Source organism: Schistocerca gregaria, chromosome 9 (genome assembly GCF_023897955.1).
Source record: "Schistocerca gregaria isolate iqSchGreg1 chromosome 9, iqSchGreg1.2, whole genome shotgun sequence".
Lineage (NCBI taxonomy): Eukaryota > Metazoa > Arthropoda > Insecta > Orthoptera > Acrididae > Schistocerca > Schistocerca gregaria.
Genome location: NC_064928.1, coordinates 214,408,981 through 214,433,631, shown reverse-complemented (window position 1 = coordinate 214,433,631; position 24,651 = coordinate 214,408,981). Strand labels below are relative to the sequence as shown.

Below are 24,651 nucleotides of genomic sequence, written 5' to 3'. Positions count from 1 at the left end.
TGTGAACAAAACTTTCATGCCAGGATTTGTTTGCTAAACCATTAAAGGCATCTCCATACCTAAACTGTGATGCAATAAAGGAAATGCAAGAGAAAAATGAAAACTTGAAGACGAGTATCAGCTGACAATGATACTTCCAAATAATGGGATACTAACTGCTGCAACTACATACTTAATATTCTAACTCTAAACCACATAACAAGAGAGCACAGACAGTTCTTAATCACTTTCCACTATGCAGAGGTCAAAATTACAAGGCTCTGTCACTCATCATTCTCCAACAATGCTAAATAAAGAAGTGCAAGAACATGACGTCCTTGAGAATATATAGAACGAAATAAGCAAATCAATAAATTACATGATGAGTTGTTTGTATCTCCATTTGTAAAGCGTAAGTATAGCAAACACAATTAGTGAATTTTAGTTTCTCTGCTAGAGTAAATTGTCACAGGATATGATACAACGATTGTATCCATTTCTCCACAAGCGAAGCCAGGATTTGACTTCCGCGGGGTAGAGCGATCCAACAAATTGCCATTATGATAAAGTGGACTTGTAATAGAACACAAAATGACAAAATATAAAAATATGTAGACACACACGTGTGTGTGAGATGTGATTATGTATAGCAGTAAATGTTGTTAGAGGTGGCAGTGAGTATTTGCACATAACTGTTGGCAATCCATGTCTTTCACGAAGTGGTTTCATTTCAAATAATAATGAATTAGTGAGAGGGGAAAACAGCACAATGATGTCGCAAAGAGAGGAGAACCACATTCCAAAGAATTTCTAATTTGCTGAACACTCACAACACATCTACAGGTTTCACTTCATAGTCCTGTCGATTATGTGCTGTGGTAGAATTAAGGGAGGAATTTTAGTGTTTTATGTCTCCTCGACAGCTAAGATCATCAGTGACAGAGCTCTACTCCGATTTTTCACTATCAGAGGGGAAGGAAGCAGCTGGGGCCTTTTAAAGGAACCATACTGGCATTAATCAGGAATGAACTGGGAAACCACAAGTATATATGAAACTTCCCGGCAGATTAAAACTGTGTGCCGGACCGAGACTCGAACTCAGAACCTTTGCCTTTCGCGGGCAAGTGCTCTACCATCTGACCTACCCAAGCACGACTCACGCCCTGTCCTCACAGCTTCACTTCTGCCAGTATCTCGTTTCCTACCTTCCAAACTTTACAGAAGCTCTCCTGCGAACCTTGCTGAACTAACACTCCTGAAAGAAAGGATACTGCAGAGACATGGCTTAGCCACAGCCTGGAGGATGTTTCCAGAATGAGATTTCACTCTGCAGCAGAGTGTGTGCTGATATGAAACTTCCTGGCAGATTAAAAGTGTGTGCCGGACCGAGACTCGAACTCGGGACCTTTGCCTTTCGCGGGCTAGTGCTCTAAAGCTGCGAGGACAGGGCTTGAGTTGTGCTTGAGTAGCCCAATTGGTAGAGCACTTGCCTGCGAAAGGCAAAGGTCCCGAGTTCGAGTCTCGGTCCTGCACACAGTTTTAATCTGCCAGGAAGTTTCATATCAGCGCACACTCTGCTGCAGAGTAAAAATCTCATTGTTGGGCCAATTATTGGACACACCGACGGCATTATGGGTTTTCCGCATCTCCATACCCACCTGACAAAGACCAACTGGTGGGAACATTTTAATAATTTCCAAGCTAGTGAGAAGCACCAATAATCTACACACACACACACACACACACACACACACACACACACACACACAATGGATGGAACTGAATATCAAGGACACACATTCGTCCTCCCAATGGTGGACACTTGTGCGCAGGCTCTGAAGCTGGAGAGGAAAAAAAAGTCTGGATACTATGCCTACAAGATTTACCACAAAAATAAACGGTGTGTGGCTATTACTGAAAATAACATAACCAACATCACAGAGCCATCAAACGTGCGAACTTATACGCAGAAGCCATGTAGTATCGAAATTTAAGAAAGAGACATGCTTATATGAGTAAATATTTACAGGCTGAATCATACTCATCAAAACCTGAACTGCCACCACCAACAGTGTACAGCACCAAATAGTGGTGGATGACAGTAGCATTGCCCAGTGACACATCTGGTGGAAAAAGTATGAACGCTATGCCTTGAGAATACGAGCACAGGCTAACGAGAATGAAGCATGACAGCTCTACCTATCACATAGTGTAACATACAATTCATGCACACTGGCTGCACTCCGTCTCTCCGCGTGGAGAGGTGCTGCCAGAGTACACATGGCCCAGTCAGCTACTCACACCTGGATGACACGGCAGCCCGAATTTGCTGTCGTGTCACAGAACTTTTATGGTGTATATGTACCATCAGCAGACTCCATAGGATTTCTACATATACCGTATTTACTCGAATCTAAGCCGCACTCAAATCTAAGCCGCACCTGAAAAATGAGACTCGAAATCGAGGAAAAAAAATTTTCCCAAATCTAAGCCGCACCTGAAATTTGAGACTCGAAATTCAAGGGGAGAGAAAAGTTTTCGGCCATACCTCCAAATCGAAACAAAGTTGATCCATTGTAATATGAGACACCATTTAGGTCGAATGAATGATGATACAGCTACAGTAGTTTGATTCGAGTCGTTAGCTTAGCAGTTAAAGCACTCCATCCATATTAATGTGGGTACCCTTCCTTTTTCACGTGCTTCGTCTGGTTTTAATTGACTGCTAATTTTTCTTTGATCTGATAAGTGCCGTTCTCTTAGTTATGGGTGTTGACGTCACTAAGCTGAAGATGCATTACTGTACTGTGTCACGCATTGTTTGTTGCATTCTGATAATGGGTGTTTACGGCTTGCTTTTGAGCAATGAGAACCAAATAATAGACTGCGTATGACAGAAGATGTTCTGACTGAGAGTTTAGCGAACATTTTTCTCTCTGAAAATCTTTGCAGACGCCTCTTTAGTACATTACATTCTGCACCGAAATTAGAGTCATCTTAGATTTAAAAATTTAGTCAATTGCCGTGCTTCATTTCTGACTGTATCACTATTAGGTATAAGAATAATACGAATATAAACATAACATGATATGTATATTCTTCCGCTTTTGCTGTTGTCTCACTCTAGTTTCGTAGTTTATTAGGCAGACACGATTTAAATGAGATAGCAGCAAACATGTAGAATACATGGCAAAATGTTTATATTCGTATTATTCTTATGGTGAAGAGAATACTGCATGTGATTCACAATTCATAAAAGTTCCTTTTAGGAACCATCTCTTCTCACAGGTAGGAAAAAATTCAGAACGTAGAGTTGGCCATATTGACAAACACCCCTAACAGTCTCACCAGTCGGGTTTTCGTAGTACATTGAAACGCTGCAACATTCGAAGATGAACAATACAGAATTTGTATTTACTTCGATGGCTAATGCATGAAAATGCAGTGGTCGAAACTCGGGGCGGAGGAAAAAAAAAGCTCGTCTTCCACCTTTTTTTATTTATTTACTGACGCAGAGGTTTTGGCGCCAGTATTTATCTTTGTGCCTGCAAAGCATGCCTGTGTAGCGCTACATATATTAGATGGCAGAAGTTAGTTGTGGCGGCACCTACCAACATTTTTCAGAACTTCCGGTTACTTTGCGCTCGATTCTAAGCCGCAGGCGGTTTTTTGGATTACAAAAACCAGAAAAAAAGTGCGGCTTAGATTCGAGTAAATATGGTAGACAGTCATCGAATTTTCACATCAATTTTATGGTGAAATCATTGAATAATGTGTCAAAAGTCAGGCTATCCAGGGTCTGAACTCAACACTGAATTTTGACATGTTGGTCCAGCTCTTTTCAGTGCTGCGCTTATGTGTTACATGTGTTAAACAAGCTCTCAATAGGCTAAAAAGGAATAAATATACGTTGTTGTTGTTGTTGTCCTGTCTCCAAAATGGGCATAAGACATTCCAAAAATTAACAGCCGCCTAGCACTAGCAATATAGACCTTTGGTGTTATGAATCAACTCTATGATATCGTGCACAGCACATTTTACGTTTCTACTATAACTTCAAACTTGCTAAACAAGTGTAGTTCTGACATATAGTAGTACTATCCACTGAATTATCACTTGAAGGTATTCGCATTTCTACCGCAGACCCAAAACCACCACAACTTCGAAACTGAATGTTCCATACACAAGGAGAGACTGCAGATCACACACAATGCAAAAATGCCGACTGCAATTTAATATCATTCAACAGTCCTTAAACATACATATAGCTACCAAGTTCCACACACTACAGTCACTTCTTTAAAAGGGTGGCATTACTGCCTTGGACACCCAATACAACATTTATCCGACACACCCATTTACAAGTTTCAGAAGCTTCATAAAAGCAACGGTTCACGGAATTAATATCTGATTGCAGTTTGGAGTTTGTGGTATGTTCACATCATTCTCTATAAAATGATCGTCAGCGATGGTAAACATATTTGACAAAACAGCAATGTCTTATGAGAGTAATTGGTTGTTCCCCTCATATCCATGATATTTCAACACCAAAAAGTCACTAGTGCAAGACCACAGTGCATTTCAACTCTAAAAACTTGACAGCACAATCAAAGAGTAGTTTTAAAATATTTCCACCATAGATCCAGTCTCTCTATAGTAACGTATATTGCAGAGTACAAGTTGCACAGGTTCACCACAACTGAATGCTTAAAGTAACTTACTCCATGTGCAAATGGTACAGAAAAAAGTGCATGCTTACTACCCTCAAAGAATATAATGGAGCAAGAGAGCACCAAAGCCTTTAACACCCCCCCCCCCCCTCTCCCCCGATACACAGTTTTACTGCCCTACACAAGGTTGGTACGCAACAGTACCATACTAACATTTGTAGTAGTAGATTTAACAAATTAAAACTGGCTCTGTGATGATTTCATACCACAGTATGTTCCCAAGTAACTGCAGATTTTCAACCAGCTGTACTATAGCAACCCACACACTCTCTTTATGAGTGGCAGCATAACTTCTTTAACTAACACCAATTTTCACTGTGGACATGCCTTGATGTGGAAATTTGATATCAATTTCCTTCCCAATCCTTCCCTAACCCGAGCTTGCGCTCCGTCTCTAATGACCTCGTTGTCGACGGGACGTTAAACACTAACCACCACCACCACGTCTAATTGTCATATTCATTTGGATTCGCCTGTACTGTGAACGTGTGTGTGTGCACGTATGTGTACATGAGAAGCATTTGCAACTGTCAATATTGTACCTCGTTTTTCAGGAATCGGACATTCTGGAGTCGCCAACTGTGCACTACCGCAGTTCCGTAGCGGACAAAGCGAGTGACTACGAGGACATCTGGGGCCCCGGCTCGAGCTCGGGGCAAGGAGAGGGCGTGCTGTCCACGTTCCGGCCTGCGGGCCCTGCGACGTCGCCCTTCTCTTCCCTGGAGGGTGGGCCCCCTCCGGACCTGCTGGAGCGGCTCGCACCCCTGACCTCGCCCGTGGGTCTGGCACCTTCGCTGTCCAAGTCACGGCTGCCCCCACTCATCACCAACACTGGTGCCGCCCAGCCGCAAGTGCCATCTCCGGCACAATCACCTTCGACTCCGGCAGATGACAATCCTCCTCCACCGAAGCAGGTGTTTTATGTTGTACATAGGACATCATCTAGTACTTCCAGCAGATCTCGATCTACTACTCACTTGTAGTGTCCAGGCTTACTACCCTTCAACAAAGTCTCTGCTATGAATTTCTAACATGTTATTCTCATTCGACATTCCAAAATAGTCAACAACTGAGCAGGGTAATGGTAGTTGCATGATGTCACCCTCCAGGAAGCCCTAGATCTATGATATTTCCCAACCACGGCAAAAGTTTGATACTTGTGCCCTCCATCAAGCATCAAAAATGTTTAAAAAAATTGATTTTTCAAAAACAAATTCTCTTTGTAGCATACGTTTTTCTGAAGAGTTTGATACATAAAACATATATGTTTGAGGAAATGTAAGGCATGTTGTTTGTCTTAAGTGTACGAAAGTGCGGTACCATGCTTCTTCACACAGCATCCTTCTATTGCACATCACCATACTTCATTCTGTGTAATTCAGACATGTAAATTTTGTAATGAAAGCCATCAACCCTATACTCAGGACAGTGGAAATTAAAATATCCTATGGCACCCCTCCTGCTCCCGTTTGACATCCAATTCCACTTTTAAAAAAAGAAAAAAAGAAGAAAAAAAATTAATTAATACTGTGGGGGATTATTTGTGACCAGGAGAATAAGAACTCTCCAGAAAATATGCACTCTCTATTGTGTATTAGCTAAAAGCTCTCTCGTTTGTGTGACATAAAATTAAATATACAAAACATAAAACCAGTAAAGTCAAGAGACATGCAAGATAGTGCACATTTCTTCAATCCTCAGGTCTTTTTTTCTCTCTGATCTGCTACAGCTGTACACTGTGCGATTTCCTTTCTGCGAAAGAATCATCAAATGTTCTCTAAAAGAAAAATCAAAATGGCAGTGTCTAACACTGAAAAAGCCGTTAATATGAACAGTACCCAAGATTGATAAGGTTTCTCTATTTGATTGCGTCTGTTTTGTCACAGTCTGACAGATAAAACGAAATTGGTCTTTCGAATACTGGAGCAATTGTAACACACACCAAATAAGCGAGACTGCTTTGACACATATGGTTATTTTTATGAACCTCATTTACATAAAAAACACAACAGGATACAATTCACTAAGTACTGATATCAAATGCCAATTAGGCCTACTACAAGAGAAAAGTTTTATGTTAGGAAACAAGTTTCACATTTCATTCATATGTTCCAGTTTCTCAAGCATTAAAATCGAAAAGTAGCAGTACGAAATTTTTATGTAAATTTGGAATCATCATATTCTTCCATACAATTTGTGTGATGTCCCAGTTCTTTCTCCTTCCTCATTCTAACAATCTTGTCATCACTGATTCTGTAACTACCTCTGCCATTGTCAAACTTATTCTCCAGTTAACTTCCCGAACTCTGCCAGAATCACTAGTTCAGTTATCCCTCGTTTATTCTCCGGTAACGTGTTATTACATGTTCATATAATGTGTTTTCTGCACTATTCTAAGAATAGAACTTGAGCTGCTGCTAACCAGGGACAATGGAGCAACATCTTGCAAAATGTGGCATGCTACGGAAATGTATTGTGTGTCATCTTGCAGTATGCTAGAAAAGACAACAACTTGGAGCCTATGTTGCATGTGGCAGGTTAACTTACATCAAAGCAACAGAATCTCTGCCACACTGAGTCTTGAAGGAGAATGGGTGATAAAGTGATTGCGGTGGCTGCTTTGTCATCGCACATGTAGCTGACAATGGAAATGAAAATAAATGGAAAAGGAAATGATGGTGGAAGAGAAGAATATTTAAAGGCGGCCCACGAATGAGTGTACTAGGAGATGTAGCAGCAGATATTGGTGAATTATTTAGTAATTTTAAGTGAATGTCCAGTGAAGACTGGAATTATTTATGACAGTTAACAACACCTCTCATTCTAAAGAAAGATACCAATTGCCAAGACAGTATTTCACCAAGAATTCGACTGCCCATCGGATTACGATTTTTAGCACTGGGGGTTCGTGCAAGTCACTGATGTTCTTATTCAAAGTATCATATTCTGCTATTTCCCTCATAGTGCAGAAATATGCAAAGCTATTTCATCAGTGTTGAAGGATTATATGAAGGCCTTTATTTTAATTTTTTAATAAGCTATAATCAAAATTAAATGATTGGTACAAAGTATTTCATTTATTTTTTAAATAGCAAAAATTGATAGACCTCTTCTGATGTTTCTGGTACTTCAACAAATTCATCACTCTCACCAGCATCATTATCAAACTATACAATTTCGCAGTTAGCTTCTTGACAGCTTATTTCTGCACTGTTGGGTTGGGTTGGGTTGTTTGGGGGAAGAGACCAGACAGCGAGGTCATCGGTCTCATTGGATTAGAGAAGGGCGGGGAAGGAAGTCGCCCATGCTCTTTCAAAGGAACCATCCTGGCATTTGCCTGGAGAGATTTAGGGAACTCGCGGAAACCTAAATGAGGATGGCCAGAAGTGGGATTGAACCGTCTTCCTCCTGAATGCAAGACCAGTGTGCTAGCCACTGTTCTGCACTGTTTTCCGATAGAACAAGCTGTAATGATGTAATGCTGGGAGTTGGTTTCTAAGACTCCACCAACGCTGTTCTGAATAGCACATTTCCAATGATGTGCTTCACATATGTTTGTGTTATTCATTGGCGACGAATTCTGCATACATTCTCCACTAATCTATGTTGTTAACAGTTTTTAAAATCTGGTAAGCTTCCTCAGCTTGAGCATCACTACCATCAACAAAAGCAAAATGAGGATAATGGAATGTAGTTGAATTAAGTCGGGTGATGCTGAGGGAATTAGATTAGGAAATGAGACACTTAAAGTAGTGAAGGAGTTTTGCTATTTGGGGAGCAAAATAACTCACGGTGGTCGAAGTAGAGAGGATATAAAATGTAGACTGGCAATGGCAAGGAAAGCGTTTCTCAAGAAGAGAAATTTGTTAACATCGAGTATAGATTTAAGTGTCAGGAAGTCGTTTCTGAAAGTATTTGTATGGAGTGTAGCCATGTATGGAAGTGAAACATGGATGATAAATAGTTTGGACTAGAAGAGAAGAGAAACTTTCGAAATGTGGTGCTACAGAAGAATGCTGAAGATTAGATGGGTAGACCACATAACTAATAAGGAGATTTTGAATAGAATTGGGAAGAAGGGCATAACTTGACAAGAAGAAGGGACAGGTTGGTAGGACATGTTCTGAGGCATCAAGGGATCACAAATTTAGCATTGGAGGGCAACGTGGAGGGTAAAAATCGTAGAGGGAGACCAAGAGATGAATACACTGAGCAGATTCAGAAGGATGTAGGTTGCAGTAAGTACTGCAAGATGAAGAAGCCTGCACAGGATAGCATGGAGAGCTGCATCAAACCAGTCTGAAGACCACAACAACAGTAATTCTCTTTTGCTGTTTCCTCATGAGACGTAGATGGTGTTTGAGGCAAGTTTTCTTCAAAAGGCTGGCATGCATCTTCATCTTTTGTTTCCGTGTCCTCTTTGTTGTCATTCTGAAAAGATAGGGAAATAAGTGATAATATTTCACTTTTCAGATTCCAAAGGTTATTGAAGAATGTTGCCAGAAATTTCGAAGTGAAGTGGAACTTCCCTCACTTTGTAAAAGCCATAGATGGCAAACGTGCAAATTATATGTCCTGCCAATTCTGCAAGTGAATATATTAACTAAAAAAAGTCCTTATGCCAATTGGAGATACAAATTACTGCTTTCAATACATACATATTGGCTGTCAGGGCCGCCTATCAGATGGAAGAGTTTTTAAGAACACTTCGTTTCATAATGTGTTGATAGAAAATAAATTAAACATGCCTTCCCCAGAATCTCTGCCAGCAAGAGAAAATTTGACACCATATGTCTTAGTAGCGAACGAGGCATTTCCATTGATCACAAACATAATGAAACCGTATGCTGGGCAGTTAACGAGGTCAGAGGAAAGAACATTTAATTATCGACCTTCTCGCGCACAAGTGTTTAGGAAGGCAGTGTTATTTAAAGTTGAGAATGTTGAAATAGTTACAAAAGCTCGTACTTATCTCCATATTTTTTAAGACAAAGTGCACCGTCCAAAACAATTATTCACCTCAAAGTAGTTTGGATACAGAATATGTCCATAATGATGTAATTATTCTTGGAGAATGGAGAGACGCTACTCGCAACTATACAGGTTAAATGAATTTAACAAAGGTACTTCGAAGACATTCCTGTGACGCACAGGCAGTATGAGAGGAATTCAAAGAATATTTTATGACACCACATGGAAAGGTTGAGTGGCAAGAGAGATTCCAACAGTATCATCCTGCATCAATGTATATAAATTATGTTCGTTCTACAATGTATATTAATTTATGTAAATAAATGAATTATCTAGATGCATTCAAACTTTCTAGTTGCTTTCTTCCTACGAACTTGTTTGTGTGTTCTACTGTAGTAAAATGTACTTTGATACTACTGTTTACATCTATCGATTACATATTTATTGGAAAGTATTTGGTAGAAGGTACTATATGCAGTCTATTCATTACAACAGTTTAAAAACTTAGGAATTAATGGCAGAATAACTGGGGCTTTCTAAGAACACAATAATATTTCCTATTTTACAAATATAATATACGTTTGATGCCATGGATTGGTATACTACAGTACTCAGTTAAGAAATATGAATAGTTATTGAAATTGAGATACTTACAATTGAGCTGCATGTGGTTCCATCACATCTAAGATAAGTTTTAAAAATTCATTTGCGAACAATTTTTTCCATATTACCCCTTGCGTCACTTTTTTTTATTCGTCACATGTGTGTGTTCGAGATGAAACACACTTGAATTTTAATCTTCTTCCTCACGGCATCCTCATCGATTTCATATTTTGAAGCGAGATTTCATATAACATCTTTTCATTACATTATTTTTATAATTAATTTCATGTACGTCCCACAGAACCTTAGCTTGTCTCTAATCCTCTATGAACGCCAAATACTTCTCGTCCAACCACTCCGTATTTTCGAATTTACCAATGCCGGACAGAAAATGTCGCACACAAACTCACTCAGCTTAGGAGGGGCAGCTTGCGACATGACACATGGTATTGTCTACGCTGCGTGATTCATGCAACAACATGCATCACGTAGCATGCGGCACTGTTGCAAGATGTTGCACCAGTGTAAACGAGGCTTTAATCCTACAAAAAGAAATTCCATGCAAATGGGGTTTACAGAAGGCATTGCTAAGTGTATTAGTGATCCAAGTGGCTTATGAGAAATTCATGCTGAATTTAAGGAATATAAAGAAACAGTTATTTGGAAAGTATTGGAGAGTATTGAATGGGGTTGATCTATAGAGAAAGAGAATGCCGATATTTTTTAACAATGGTGATTTACTCCCCAAAGTATCAAATGTATATTAGCAACATATATAAAAATATATATGTATTAAAAACAAAGATTCCAAGACTTACGAAGCGGGAAAGCATCGGTAGATAGGCACAATGAATAAAACACACGTTTATTCATTGTGCCTATCTACCGGCGCTTTCCCGCTTGGTAAGTCTTGGAATCTTTGTTTTTAATATATTTTTCCCATGTGGAAGTTTCTTTCTATTTTATAAAAATACACTCCTAGAAATTGAAATAAGAACACCGTGAATTCATTGTCCCAGGAAGGGGAAACTTTATTGACACATTCCTGGGGTCAGATATATCACATGATCACACTGACAGAACCACAGGCACATAGACACAGGCAACAGAGCATGCACAATGTCGGCACTAGTACAGTGTATATCCACCTTTCGCAGCAATGCAGGCTGCTATTCTCCCATGGAGACGATCGTAGAGATGCTGGATGTAGTCCTGTGGAACGGCTTGCCATGCCATTTCCACCTGGCGCCTCAGTTGGACCAGCGTTCGTACTGGACGTGCAGACCGCGTGAGACGACGCTTCATCCAATCCCAAACATGCTCAATGGGGGACAGATCCGGAGATCTTGCTGGCCAGGGTAGTTGACTTACACCTTCTAGAGCACGTTGGGTGGCACGGGATACATGCGGACGTGCATTGTCCTGTTGGAACAGCAAGTTCCCTTGCCGGTCTAGGAATGGTAGAACGATGGGTTCGATGACGGTTTGGATGTACCGTGCACTATTCAGTGTCCCCTCGACGATCACCAGAGGTGTACGGCCAGTGTAGGAGATCGCTCCCCACACCATGATGCCGGGTGTTGGCCCTGTCTGCCTCGGTCGTATGCAGTCCTGATTGTGGCGCTCACCTGCACGGCGCCAAACACGCATACGACCATCATTGGCACCAAGGCAGAAGCGACTCTCATCGCTGAAGACGACACGTCTCCATTCGTCCGTCCATTCACGCCTGTCGCGACACCACTGGAGGCGGGCTGCACGATGTTGGGGCGTGAGCGGAAGACGGCCTAACGGTGTGCGGGACCGTAGCCCAGCTTCATGGAGACGGTTGCGAATGGTCCTCGCCGATACCCCAGGAGCAACAGTGTCCCTAATTTGCTGGGAAGTGTCGGTGCGGTCCCCTACGGCACTGCGTAGGATCCTACGGTCTTGGCGTGCATCCGTGCGTCGCTGCGGTTCGGTCCCAGGTCGACGGGCACGTGCACCTTCCGCCGACCACTGGCGACAACATCGATGTACTGTGGAGACCTCACGCCCCACGTGTTGAGCAATTCGGCGGTACGTCCACCCGGCCTCCCGCATGCCCACTATACGCCCTCGCTCAAAGTCCGTCAACTGCACATACGGTTCACGTCCACGCTGTCGCGGCATGCTACCAGTGTTAAAGACTGCGATGGAGCTCCGTATGCCACGGCAAACTGGCTGACACTGACGGCGGCGGTGCATAACTGCTGCGCAGCTAGCGCCATTCGACGGCCAACACCGCGGTTCCTGGTGTGTCCGCTGTGCCGTGCGTGTGATCATTGCTTGTACAGCCCTCTCGCAGTGTCCGGAGCAAGTATGGTGGGTCTGACACACCGGTGTCAGTGTGTTCTTTTTTCCATTTCCAGGAGTGTATATATGATAATAAATAATATTTTTCTTTTACAAGTTGTAATATGTTTTATTCTAACATACACATGTACCATGAAACTAAACTGTTCAGATGCTGGAGAGACAGCTTTAGTACTTCATACATTTTGCAATGTCAGAGAGACTTATACAGTTCAGCTGTTGCTACATCAGAGAGACTCAGCACATTTTTAACCTTCACAGTCATATACTATTTAGATGACAATACACATGATGCTTTATGGATAGCAACCATTACAAATTCTTGTAGTTTGATATCAGTTTACCCCTGGCAGTAATTAACACATCCTTGTTCTGACAATCTGTACTATGAAAAATCCTCCTTACAAAATTTACTCCATACATGACTTCTATGGCATACAACCAGAATAGGTGGCAAAACTTTGGGCAGGTCTGGTATATTTCTATGGAAGCAACTACGATCATGGGCTGCCTGTTCCCATAAACCAATATGTGCATCACGATAGGCAAAATCCTAAGCAATTATTGTATAAACTGTTTCACATTCTCCTCCTTGAATCTATGATGAAGCTTTATTTGTTTACATCTCAGTTTTCTAACACAGCTATTGAATCACACTGGCTCTCTCCAATTCATTAAGACCTAGCTTAGGCATATTGAACAATGCTTTTATTTTATTTTGTATCTACTGCAACTCCGTAGGCTGTTCTTTGAGCCATGTCCAAAAGAACTGACACCTCTCATTCATATAATTAATTCGCCTCTACGGGCAAGAATATTTTCTTCAGTACGATTGCATAATTATGCCTGACCACCTCTTGAAGTCTCAAAGTAGTGGGCATTGAAGGACATGGACATGGACAAGGACTGTGGATAGGAGTGTGGGTCAGTGGAGAGGTATGCACATTTGCAACGGACACTGCGTTCCAGGTGGTGCAGGGGTTAACGCAACTGCCTAGTAAGCTGGAGATCCCGGGTTCAAATCTTGGTCCAGCACACATTTGCACTCACCTTTGCAGATTCTGCATAAAGTCCCGATGCAGCTGACATAGCAGTCCCTTCCCTTCTCTTCCCTTCCTCCACCTCTCCAACTTCCATTTACATATACTGGCAGGTTTTTTTGCGACCAGGGACTTGGTACCCAGTGTGCATCCTCCCCCCCCCCCCCACCCCCCACCCCTCCCCCCAACTCTCTTGCTACACCACTAACTTTTTTGCTTTCAAAAACTTTATCAAACTATCAGTTACCAGTTTCAAGTACTTTAACATCCTTCTTCTGATATCGTGCATTTCTTATGCCATTCCAAGACATTTTTGATGTATTGAGACATTCGTTTCTGCCTGCCACTGTTAGTCACTGCTTCTTCATATCCGCTACAAAACCGCAGTCCTAGATCTTACCCTGGATGCAAGCAGCTACTCATTAAGTCCAACACTTCAAAACAGGTGAAGGGCCATAGGAAAGGGCAAGCCAAATCCATTTCTCCACCAAATTGAGATTACTGTAACTATGATATCACCCACGCATGATAGATCGTAGTCCCTAAGTTATAATAGGGGAACAATCGAGGCTAGTGGGGAAGAATGACCACAGAGTACACAAGTTGGGGGGCAAAGGAGGTCAAGGTTCCATTTGTTCCCCTCCATACATATTCGATTACATTAGCAGTGCTTGCTTTGTTTTCTGGCATGCTATCATTCTGCCTACAATTATGTAACGTCCTGTCCCGTTTAAACATTGTACATTATGTTGAGTGATTTTAGCAAAAGACACTGAAGAATGAAGGAACATACAGAGACATGTGGAGAGGGGGGGAAAAAAGGAAGAACACAGGTGGAATGAGGTACGTCAAGTGATTTTAGCGAAACAGACAGTAAAGAAGAGACGAGTGTAAGAGTGATGTGAAGAAAAGGAGGACTACAGGTAGAATGAGGGATACGATGAGAAAACTGTGAGCTTCAACTGAAGGGACAGGTGAAAATTACATTTGCTCTCACTGCAAGGGTTTTCAAGTTGTATCATCTAAGGAACAACGTATTATATACAAATCTTGGGTGTTCTTATTGTTATCATGTACACGTTGATGGTAGCAATTCATTGCAGGATATAACTGTTTGCCACAAGGCCATCTTATCCTTATACAGTATTATAAATCGCTGTGTACAAACTTCATAGAAACAGCTGACTGAATTCAGAGGTAAACATAAAAACGGCCCAAAACAACTACCTCAGCAAATAAAATTCAAAATCTTTTCCTTCATTAAATCTTGGAGAGAAAGGAAATCTCACTATTCTATAAAGGATACACCAAGGGTTTACTTACCTGAAGGGTTACTTGAAGCCAAACTATACAGAATATGCAATGAGTCTAATAATGAACAGACTGTTGGTTTGACAACTTTCTGTTAAGTTTTTAAGTGAAATTTCAATATTTCTTTCAGATGCCTTCGAAAAGACACGAGCAACTGTTGTGATTCCCTGAAATCAGATATGAGTGTTAGAAGAGAAATTACTAAGACTAATGACAAAGAAAAAAGAAAGAAAATACTAAGACAACTGAAAAAGAAACTAAAGCATCATTAGCACAGGACCTACTTACAAAGGAGAATGAAAGAAAAGAACATTTGGTGAAAAGTGTGAAGTTTTATTCAATAAAAAGAAACAATTACTGTTGATTTTCAAAAATATCTGCATACTTCTAACATAACCACATCTGACGTATACTATCTTTGTCAACTTAATTTCATTTATTTTATTGTCAGACACAATCTCAATATTTTACACGTATGGTGATGGTGTTGCCTGAAAGGAGGCATATGACATTTGCTTGATGCTTAAACATTTTAGTAAAGCACATAATTCCATAGTTAAGTGTTTTCTGCACAACATAGTTCATACACTAAAATGAGGCCACTCTTACATGGAGGGAGACAAGGATACAGAGTCTTGTAAATGTAAAATCTTGCATTGAGACATCCGATGACTGGAGCGACATCATTAGTAATACCAAAATGAAAGCATAGTTCTACACTGTTACCAATTGTGTCACAGATGTGAAATCTTAAACTAGGCCAAACTTTGACTTTATGTTAAAATGCGCCCTATGCTTTCTGATCAATTAGAATTATAAATGTTGAACAGTAGAAGCCAAGATTCATGCTTCACAAGGCAAACTAGAATCTTTTTGAAAGTTGTTTTAACTGGGAATCAACGCACAGAAAAGAAGAAATCAAGAAAGCATAGTAAGCAAAGTGATCCACACAAACGGAGAGAACTTTACAATGGAAAGCTGCCCCTTCAAGTCGCAAAACTGAAGTATCTATTACATTTGAAACAGTTCTTGACCAATCCCACTTCTCAAGAATTCTGGACAAAGACGACGAAGATGACCTTGAGTATGCAGATGACACACACTTTATGATCCATCACTGACTAAAACTATCAAGGTCATGACATATTTTTATTTCGAAATTTACTGTTCACTTTCCACCCATTAAATGATATTTTTTATTTCTGAATATGTAATAAATAATGTATTACAGTGTAAAAGGCTTAAGAAATACATTTTTACATTACAAGTTATTTATTTCACTTGAAACTTCAAAAGCATAATTCTGAAAATTGTGCCGTGTGCGCCTATGACAGTTCTTCCCCAAGGCTGTACATGTGGCGTGTTGGTTTCAAGAATTGTCCCCATCTGTTCTATACAATATTTTCTCGCTGTCGTCCCCAGACTTCTGTTGTGCTGCAGAATGGCACCAACTCTAGGCTGGAAATATTTTTATGAAGTGATATAGCAATGAAGTACATGCTTCATTTGCTTTAAAAGATTAAAGATTTGTCTACCTTTTCTGTGATTTAATAAAAGAGGAAGGATATAATGGTCACAGTAATAATTTAAAAATTTAACAACAACAATTCATCCATAGTACATGGAGTATACTCCTCAGGACAACTGGGAATTTTTCATTATTTTAGTTTTCAGTTAAATTTTCGTACTTTTGACTGGTAAGAACTGATCCTCTTAGAAAGAATTTTACTTTATCCCACTACTGCAGAAGTAATAATGCTGCAGCAATAATACAAATGAGAGAATAACACCAAAATAAAACTGTAGATTCAAACAAAATGTGCCATTTGGGTCATTCCATGTCAATTCAACCAATTTGAGAAAATGTTCCAGCTTATAGTCTCAGATTTGGCTGAAATTTAGCACACCAATGCTACCAAGTGTGGAAGACTCGCGTGCAACGTATTAGTTTCCCCTGCCAATTAGTTCCATAATTATGGCTTGCGAAAGAAGGTGGCGTGACCCGGAAATTGCAACATGCATCTGGCGATCTATCTTCAGACCCAACTTCAGGTCTTAATAACTTTGGAACTATCCCGCACAGTCCAGTGAAATTTTTACAACCCAGCAACATCCAGTTAGAGAACACACTCTATGAATCAAAACACCAACAACATATTTCTAAGGGAAAACAAAAAATTCCAAAACGTGATTTAAAAAATTTAATACATTAAAAGGTACATATTGTAGGAGCCCTCCATGCCAAACATAATTCACTCGAAAAGGGTATAAATTTTTTTGTGGTAAGCTTAATGTGGCCTAAACACACAAAGAACTCATCTTGCCCATATCACTCACACAAACAGAGTTACATGCACACGAAAATACAAAAATTTGAAAAATACCCTGAAAAACAGGAATTTTCTAAGTGTGGTAGCACAAAAGTGACAAGTGATATCCAAGCCACATTTCAAACACTGCACAAGTAGATCATAATTATGTGGAAAAATTTCAAGGCATTTGTGTACAATAAAAGTTGACACAGATGTATTTGGTTACGTTTCTTTTAACATGATTTAGAAAGTAATAGTGATGATGAAGACACCTTCTTTCACATAAAGCTGCGGCGATTGCTGGGAACTATTAGGCAATAGAAAGTTAAACAATGGTAGTTTTCAGGGACAGAATGAATCATTGTTAGGCAGGAACAACAAAGGAAACAAGCAACAATTAAGGGTTACTCACGTTTTTAAGATTCTAGTTTAGACTTGTCAGTACTGATGTGGAAAGTCAGTATGGAGGCAGAAGAGTGTACCAGTGGTGCTTTTGTTCAAACAAGTTGCAGTATTGGTAGAGCACAAGCATCTGAATGTCGTAAAACAACATATGGAACAAAATGTGGCATTCGCTTTGTACTGTATGATCTGGATGAACCGGACCAAGATTTGTTGCTATGGAGATCCGGGATACACCCTGTGGGCACAAGAAGTACACTTCCAGGAAACTTTAGTGTTTGTTATCATCATATGAAAGTGTTTATGGATATGTATTCTTTCCTACAAAGAAGTTGTTTTGATCCATTTCAGATTCATAAGAAGACAGTGAAGTGTAGCCTCAGAGAAATTAATATAAAATCAGTACTGAAAGTGAATCAGTGCATGGGACTTGACATGAAACCAGAACAAAAGTTATGTTCCAGGTGTGAAAAACTGCTAAAAATGAAGAATATTCTGATGACCAATTAAATACTTCAGTGACTGCTCTTGCTTTGTCTCCCATTAAGACACACAAAGTTGGGAAAAGAGACAGGATTAGCTATGGTAGAAGAAAACTTCAAGAAGCTCAAATGGAATTAAAACACAAAATAGCTGACACACTAATGGTGGAAGAGGAAGAACTATCTGCTACAAAGGAACAGAAATCATGCCAGAAATGCTCTGATTTGGACAAAATTGTGCATGATTTCAAAGAAAAATGTGCCATATCCACACACCAGAAAAAAGTAGCTATTCTTACCCTTGCACCTTCCAGCTGGTCTATTGACTACACTGCAAAGGAATTCAATGTTTCTACATATAAAAAAGTCTATGTAATGGTGAAAATGGGAAATGTACATGTAGAGATGCAAAAAAGACTGTTGCTATGCAACATATCAGAACTATATGTAGAATTCAAGGAAAAGTATCCCAATACCAAAGTAGGTTTATCATCTTTTTTCAATCTTCGGGGAAAATGGGTTGTGCATCTAAGTGCAAGGGGCACACACAGTGTTTGTGTATGTGGGACCCATCAAAATGCTAAGCTGTTGTTTGCTGCTATAAAGGATTCTGGTCTAGATTACAAAGGTGCAATGAAGCTGCTAGTGTGTGACATCAGTTCCTACCAGTGCATGATACACAGGTGTTAAAAGTGTCCTGGTAAGGTAAATCTTGCAGAACACATAAATAACAAACTGTATGGTGAACTCCTTATGGATGACGATGAACTTGTTTCTTATAAACAATGGACACACATGGATCACAAAAGTCTTGAAACAAAGCAAAGTACAGGGGAAGATTTGCTTAAATGTGTTGCAAAAAATGGACAAACTAACCACACACAGCTTCACAGCAAGAGCACAATCGGCTTATCTCCAGTTTTGTAAGGGTAATTTGAAACAAGATGAAATTATGGTAATACTAGACTTTTCTGAAAATTATGCATTTATAGTTCAAGATGCCATTAAAGTTATCATTGGGACAACAGTCAAGCAACTTTCCATCCATTTGCGATTCACTATAGAGGTGAATCAGGTGATGTGTCTGTCGTGAACCCGTGCGTTTTTAGTGACTGTTTAAAAACAAGCTGCCTCACATACATTTTGCGAAATACTTCAGTGATGGGGCAGCTAGTCAGCACAATAACTGTAAAAATCTCAAAAATTTATGCATGCATTACCACGATTTTCAGATTCACGCAGAACGGAATTTTTTTTGCAATAAGTCATGGTAAAAATGTATGTGATGGTATTGGTGCTACCATTAAGCACATGGCATCACGAGCTAGTCTGCAGCACCCTACAGAAGGTCACATTCTAACACCTCTTAAATTATTTACCTGGGTACAGAAAAATTTCTCTGGCATACAATCATTCTATGTTTCGAAAGAGGAGGTGAAATCAGTTTAAGAGTTGCTAAAAAGCAGACTAGAACACATTAAAACTGTTGTAGGCACAAGGAGCCATCATCACTTCTCTCCAGCGGACTCTGACAATGTGAAGATGAGCAGACTGTCCGGTTATAACTACAGGTTCATGCACAACAAGTGTCTTTACAGTGTGTCTGATTCAGGATACAGAAGCAAAAGCAGCAACATCAACCAGGTTGCTATGTTATTGCTGTTTATGATGGCAAATGGTACTTAGTGCTGTGAAGCACAAGGTGATGTATTTGTGAACTTCATGGCACCAGCAAGATCATTTCATTGGCCACATTTGGCACACAGGTGTTGGATTCCTTTTGTTCTTATGACAGTTCCAGTTCCTACCACAGTGTCAGGAAGACAGTACAATTTGCCACTCAATGTACAGAGTACAGTAGCTTAAGTGTGGGAGAACTTCTGTTCGAAGCACAATCGACTGGTTTTTAGCAGTTAAGGTGCAGTAAACATTAATGATAGGTTGAGTTAATCTGTCTATATGTTGTTGCTTAGTGATTAAACAGTTGTGGGGGAGGATAAGAAGAGGCAGAACAGCTTATGATACATTTTTACAAAATTGTGTTGTGAAACAATGGCCACATCACCAAATACATCTGTCAACTTCCGTTGTACACAAATTTCTTGCAATAACATACTGAAATTCTGAGATATATACCATTATGATCTACTTATGCAGTGTGTGAAATTTGGCTTGGATACCACTTGTCCCTTTTGTGCACCACACTTAGAAAATCCATGTTTTTCAGGTAATTTTTCAAATTTTTGTGTTTCTGTGTGCATGTAACTCAGTTTTTGTGACATATGGGCATGATGAGTTCTGTGTGTGTTTAGGCCACATTAAGCTTACCACAAAAAAATTTATACCCTTTTTGAGTGAATTATATTTGGCATGGAGGGCACCTACAATATGTACCTTTTAACGTATTACATTTTTTAATCACATTTTGGAATTTTTTATTTTCCTTCAGAAATATGTTGTTGGTGTTTTGATTCATGGAGTGTGTTCTCTAAATGGATGTTACAGGGCTGTAAAAATTTCACTGGACTGTGTGCAATAGTTCCAAAGTTATTAGGACCTGAAGTTGGATATGAAGATAGATTGCCAGATGCGGGTTGCAATTTCTGTGTCATGCCACCTTCTTTCACAAGTAATAATTTTGGAACTAATTGGCAGGGGAAACTTAATACTTTTTACACGAGTGTTCCACACATGGTAGAATTAGTGTACTGAATTTCAGTTAAATCTGAGACTATGAGCTGGAGCCCCTGGTTGAACTGACATAGAATGACCAATTTACAACAAAACACAGTTCACAGTTAGAGGTGGCAAAAATAACAAAACTGATAGAAATAACCGGTTATTGAAAAGTAGCAGTTACTGTGATAACCGTTCGATCTGATATTAGCAGTTATTTCAATAACAGCGAACAGTGCCTCGTGCCATCTGTTTACCGAAGATCGTACTATGCTTTCGCGTCAACTGGTTTGAGATCTGGCTACGATGGAGTGGGATGGACATATGGAAGGTGTTCTATACGCCATGGAAATAACTGTGAGACTGCGCACCATTTGTTGACATAACTGTGCATTATATCGTGCGCTCTTGCTACTTTCAGCACAAACAAAGATAACATGATCAGAGCGGTGGCCGGTAAGAGCGACCGTAGCAACATTGTACATGGTCCCACGAGTTTTGGGCAGGTAGGACAAACAGTTGCCATAAGGAATTCGAATGAAACCACCCCTTCCTTCCGCCTCCTTGATTTCTATCTCACCGTCTATGGCCGTCCTATCACCCTCACCCCCACCCTTAAGTACCTTGGCGTCACCCTCGACCGTCGACTCTCCTGGACCCCCCATCTCCGGACAATCCAAGCCGAGGCACGCTCCCGACTCCGTCTCCTCAAGCTCCTTTCCGGCCGTACGTGGGGTCTGGACCCCTCCACCATACTCCACACCTATAAATCCCTCATCCGCCCTGGATCCCCCCCCGCCACCCAACTTTTATAAATCCCTTCAAATCCTTGAACGCCATGCTCTCCGCCTCGCCTATCGCATCCGTCTCCCCTCCCCCATGCGGATCCTGTACAATCTCATTCCGTTCCCCCACCTCCTCCTTTTCGTTGAAAGGATACGGATCCTGTACACCTCCCGCAAATTCGATCCTCCTCACCCACTGGTCTCTCCCATCCTCTCCCGCCCCCACCCGCTGCCGTGCCTGTATACCCACGTCCCACTCGGTCTCCATCTCTCCACCTTCCTTACCCTCTCCCAAGGTGGCTTCTGCCAGCTCCCTCTCCCTGATAATGCCCTCCTCCCCTCTACCTACCCCTCCTACCAACTTTGATCCTCCCTCCCTCTTCCTGTGTTTGCTCCTTTGGGCGCCCTCCCTCCCTTCTCCATTTCTCCCCACTCTTCCCCCGAGCTTCCCCTCCCCTGTTTCTCTCCTCCTCCCCCCATCACCTCAGCCATTGGCATCCTTGTTCTCCCCTCTCCCCCACCTCACCCTTCTTCCCCTCTTGGCAGGTCCCCGGACTCGCACACGCTAAGTGGAGATTTGCGCGCCATTCGCGAGCCATCAGTGTCTCGTGTGTGCTGTCGTGTTTAGGTGTTCAGTGTTCACCGTCACACTCCATCGTTCACCAGTGCCATCGACATCTTCAGTGTTTATACTTCGTGTCAACAGTTTGTAGTGTGGATTGTCATCGAGTGTGAATGGCTTCATGTTTTTTTTATGTTAATCTGTCTACTGTTTTTTCCCTGCCGTTTTGTTCCAACTCATGTGTCTTCTCCGTTTTATCATTGTACTATCTTTGGCTGAAGAGCGGCGTATTGTGCTGCTGCCAGCCTACCTGTTATACGGGTATTAAAATCACAATAAAGGGGGGGAGGGGGGGGGGGAATCGAGCGACTATGGAAATAACTGTCACAGGTCGGTATTTTTCTCTGCCACTTATCGTATTCGCTCACAGTTCTTGTTCTCTGGCAGTTAATGGGCAACCACTACAGGTAACCTGGAAGTTGGCAACTGTGTTCCCGACTCCTGTTATAGGTCGTAGACCGGTGATATTTCCACAGAGGATAGTTACTGGAGTGAACAAAATATTTTCGTACTGCTACGGAAATAACTGCTGGCCATTGGAGATTCAAGAGAGTTGACAAATAACGGTATTCTATTTTCTTCATTTCTCGTAGTTCCACAACAGGTGTCACACTCTTTCAGGCCTTTGGTTCCATTAGAGGGTAACTTTTCACTTCATGTTCTTGTCTATCTGTGTTGTTGCCTCCAGGCCAGTAATAATAGCAATAGTCTTATACATGGAAAGCAACGCAATATAGTAAAGAGTATGCAACATGTTACTATATTTCAGGGACTTACACTTACTGAAATATTTGAGTATTGTAGGCCATCAAAAAGTGGAAAATAGTTCAGCATTCTCTCACAGTATACCATAACCCTAAAGCTCAGTGGCATCAATGTGATGAAAGAATACTGGTGCTGTATCAAACCAATCACATTAAAGTGTGATTTATCGAATTGTGTACAAAAGACTTATGCAATTTGGCGAAACATAGCTTTGTAGCTTTACTGAGAGAAAAATGACTTTTCTCAATTTGCATACATCATACAGAGGTACTGAGAAGAGTGGGAGATAAAAGACAGATACTAGATGTAATAAAAAGAAGAAAACGAAATTGCATTGGGCATATATTAAGAAAGAATGATGGACTGATAAAAACAGTTTTAGAAGGTTATGTAGAAGGGAAAAGGAAGCAAGAAAGAAAGAGATTTCAGATACTGGATGTTGTGATGGACAGTGTAACATACAGCAGCCTTAAGAAGGAAGCAATGGATTGAAGAAAATGGAGAGGCGAAAAAACAGACCTGCTAATATAGCACAAAACTTATGATTGTGATACAGCCATTACAAAAGGGCTCTATTTTATTCGATTAGTTTTGGACGATTGACTTTGAAACATTGTCTACACAGTATAGAGCACATTAATTTTATATAGGGAAATTGTACAATGGAATATTTACATTTCAGACGCATGTATAGCAAAGTAACCATTTGTTGGAGGCATTTGGAATGAATACATGTATGCTTACAACAATAATTAGGTCAGATACCTTTTCTGTAGCATTTAAATAAAACTGTAGAATTACTTATTTTAGGCCTACTATTACTTGTGCACACAACATGAAAGTTTTTGAATAATATATGCTTTTCGTTTTCAAAGAGCTCAAGTCAGTTCATTTTCCATAGTGTTGTTGTTGCTGTTGTTGTTGTTGTCTTCAGTCCTGAGACTGGTTTGATGCAGCTCTCCATGCTACTCTATCCTGCGCAAGCTTCTTCATCTCCCAGTACCTACTGCAACCTACATCCTTCTGAATCTGCTTAGTGTATTCATCTCTTGGTCTCCCTCGACGATTTTTACCCTCCAATATTAAATTGGTAATCCCTTGATGCCTCAGAACATGTCCTACCAACCGATCCCTTCTTCTGGTCAAGTTGTGCCACTAACTTCTCTTCTCCCCAATCCTATTCAATACTTCCTCATTAGTTATGTGATCTACCCATCTAATCTTCAGCATTCTTCTGTAGCACCACATTTCGAAAGCTTCTATTCTCTTCTTGCTCAAACTATTTATCGTCCATGTTTCACTTCCACACATGGCTACACTCCATACCAATACTTGCAGAAACGACTTCCTGACACTTAAATCTATACTCGATGTTAACAAATTCCTCTTCTTCAGAAATGCTTTCCTTGCCATTGCCATTCTACATTTCATATCCAATTTACTTTGACCATCATCAGTTATTTTGCTCCCCAAGTAGCAAAACTCCTTTACTACTTTAAGTGTCTCATTTCCTAATCTAATTCCCTCACCATCGCCCGAGTTAACTACATTCCATTTCATTATCCTCGTTTTACTTTTGTTGGTGTTCATCTTATATCCTTCTTTCAAGACAATGTCCATTCCATTCAACTGCTCTTCT

The 24,651-nt window shown here is 40.6% G+C and overlaps 1 protein-coding gene across 6 annotated transcripts in view; it reads right to left on the bottom strand.

Annotated features, from left to right (window-relative positions):
• Positions 1-24,651, bottom strand: part of LOC126291962 (uncharacterized) — a 153,519-nt gene that overhangs the window by 64,391 nt on the left and 64,477 nt on the right. For 4 of the 6 annotated variants that reach the window (XR_007551955.1, XR_007551957.1, XR_007551953.1 and 1 more), the window contains one exon: positions 14,981-15,135. The exons of the other annotated variants lie outside the window; for them this stretch is intronic. The gene's annotated coding sequence lies outside the window, so the exon portion shown is untranslated. The remainder of the gene's footprint in view (positions 1-14,980; positions 15,136-24,651) is intronic. 6 annotated transcript variants of the gene reach the window in all.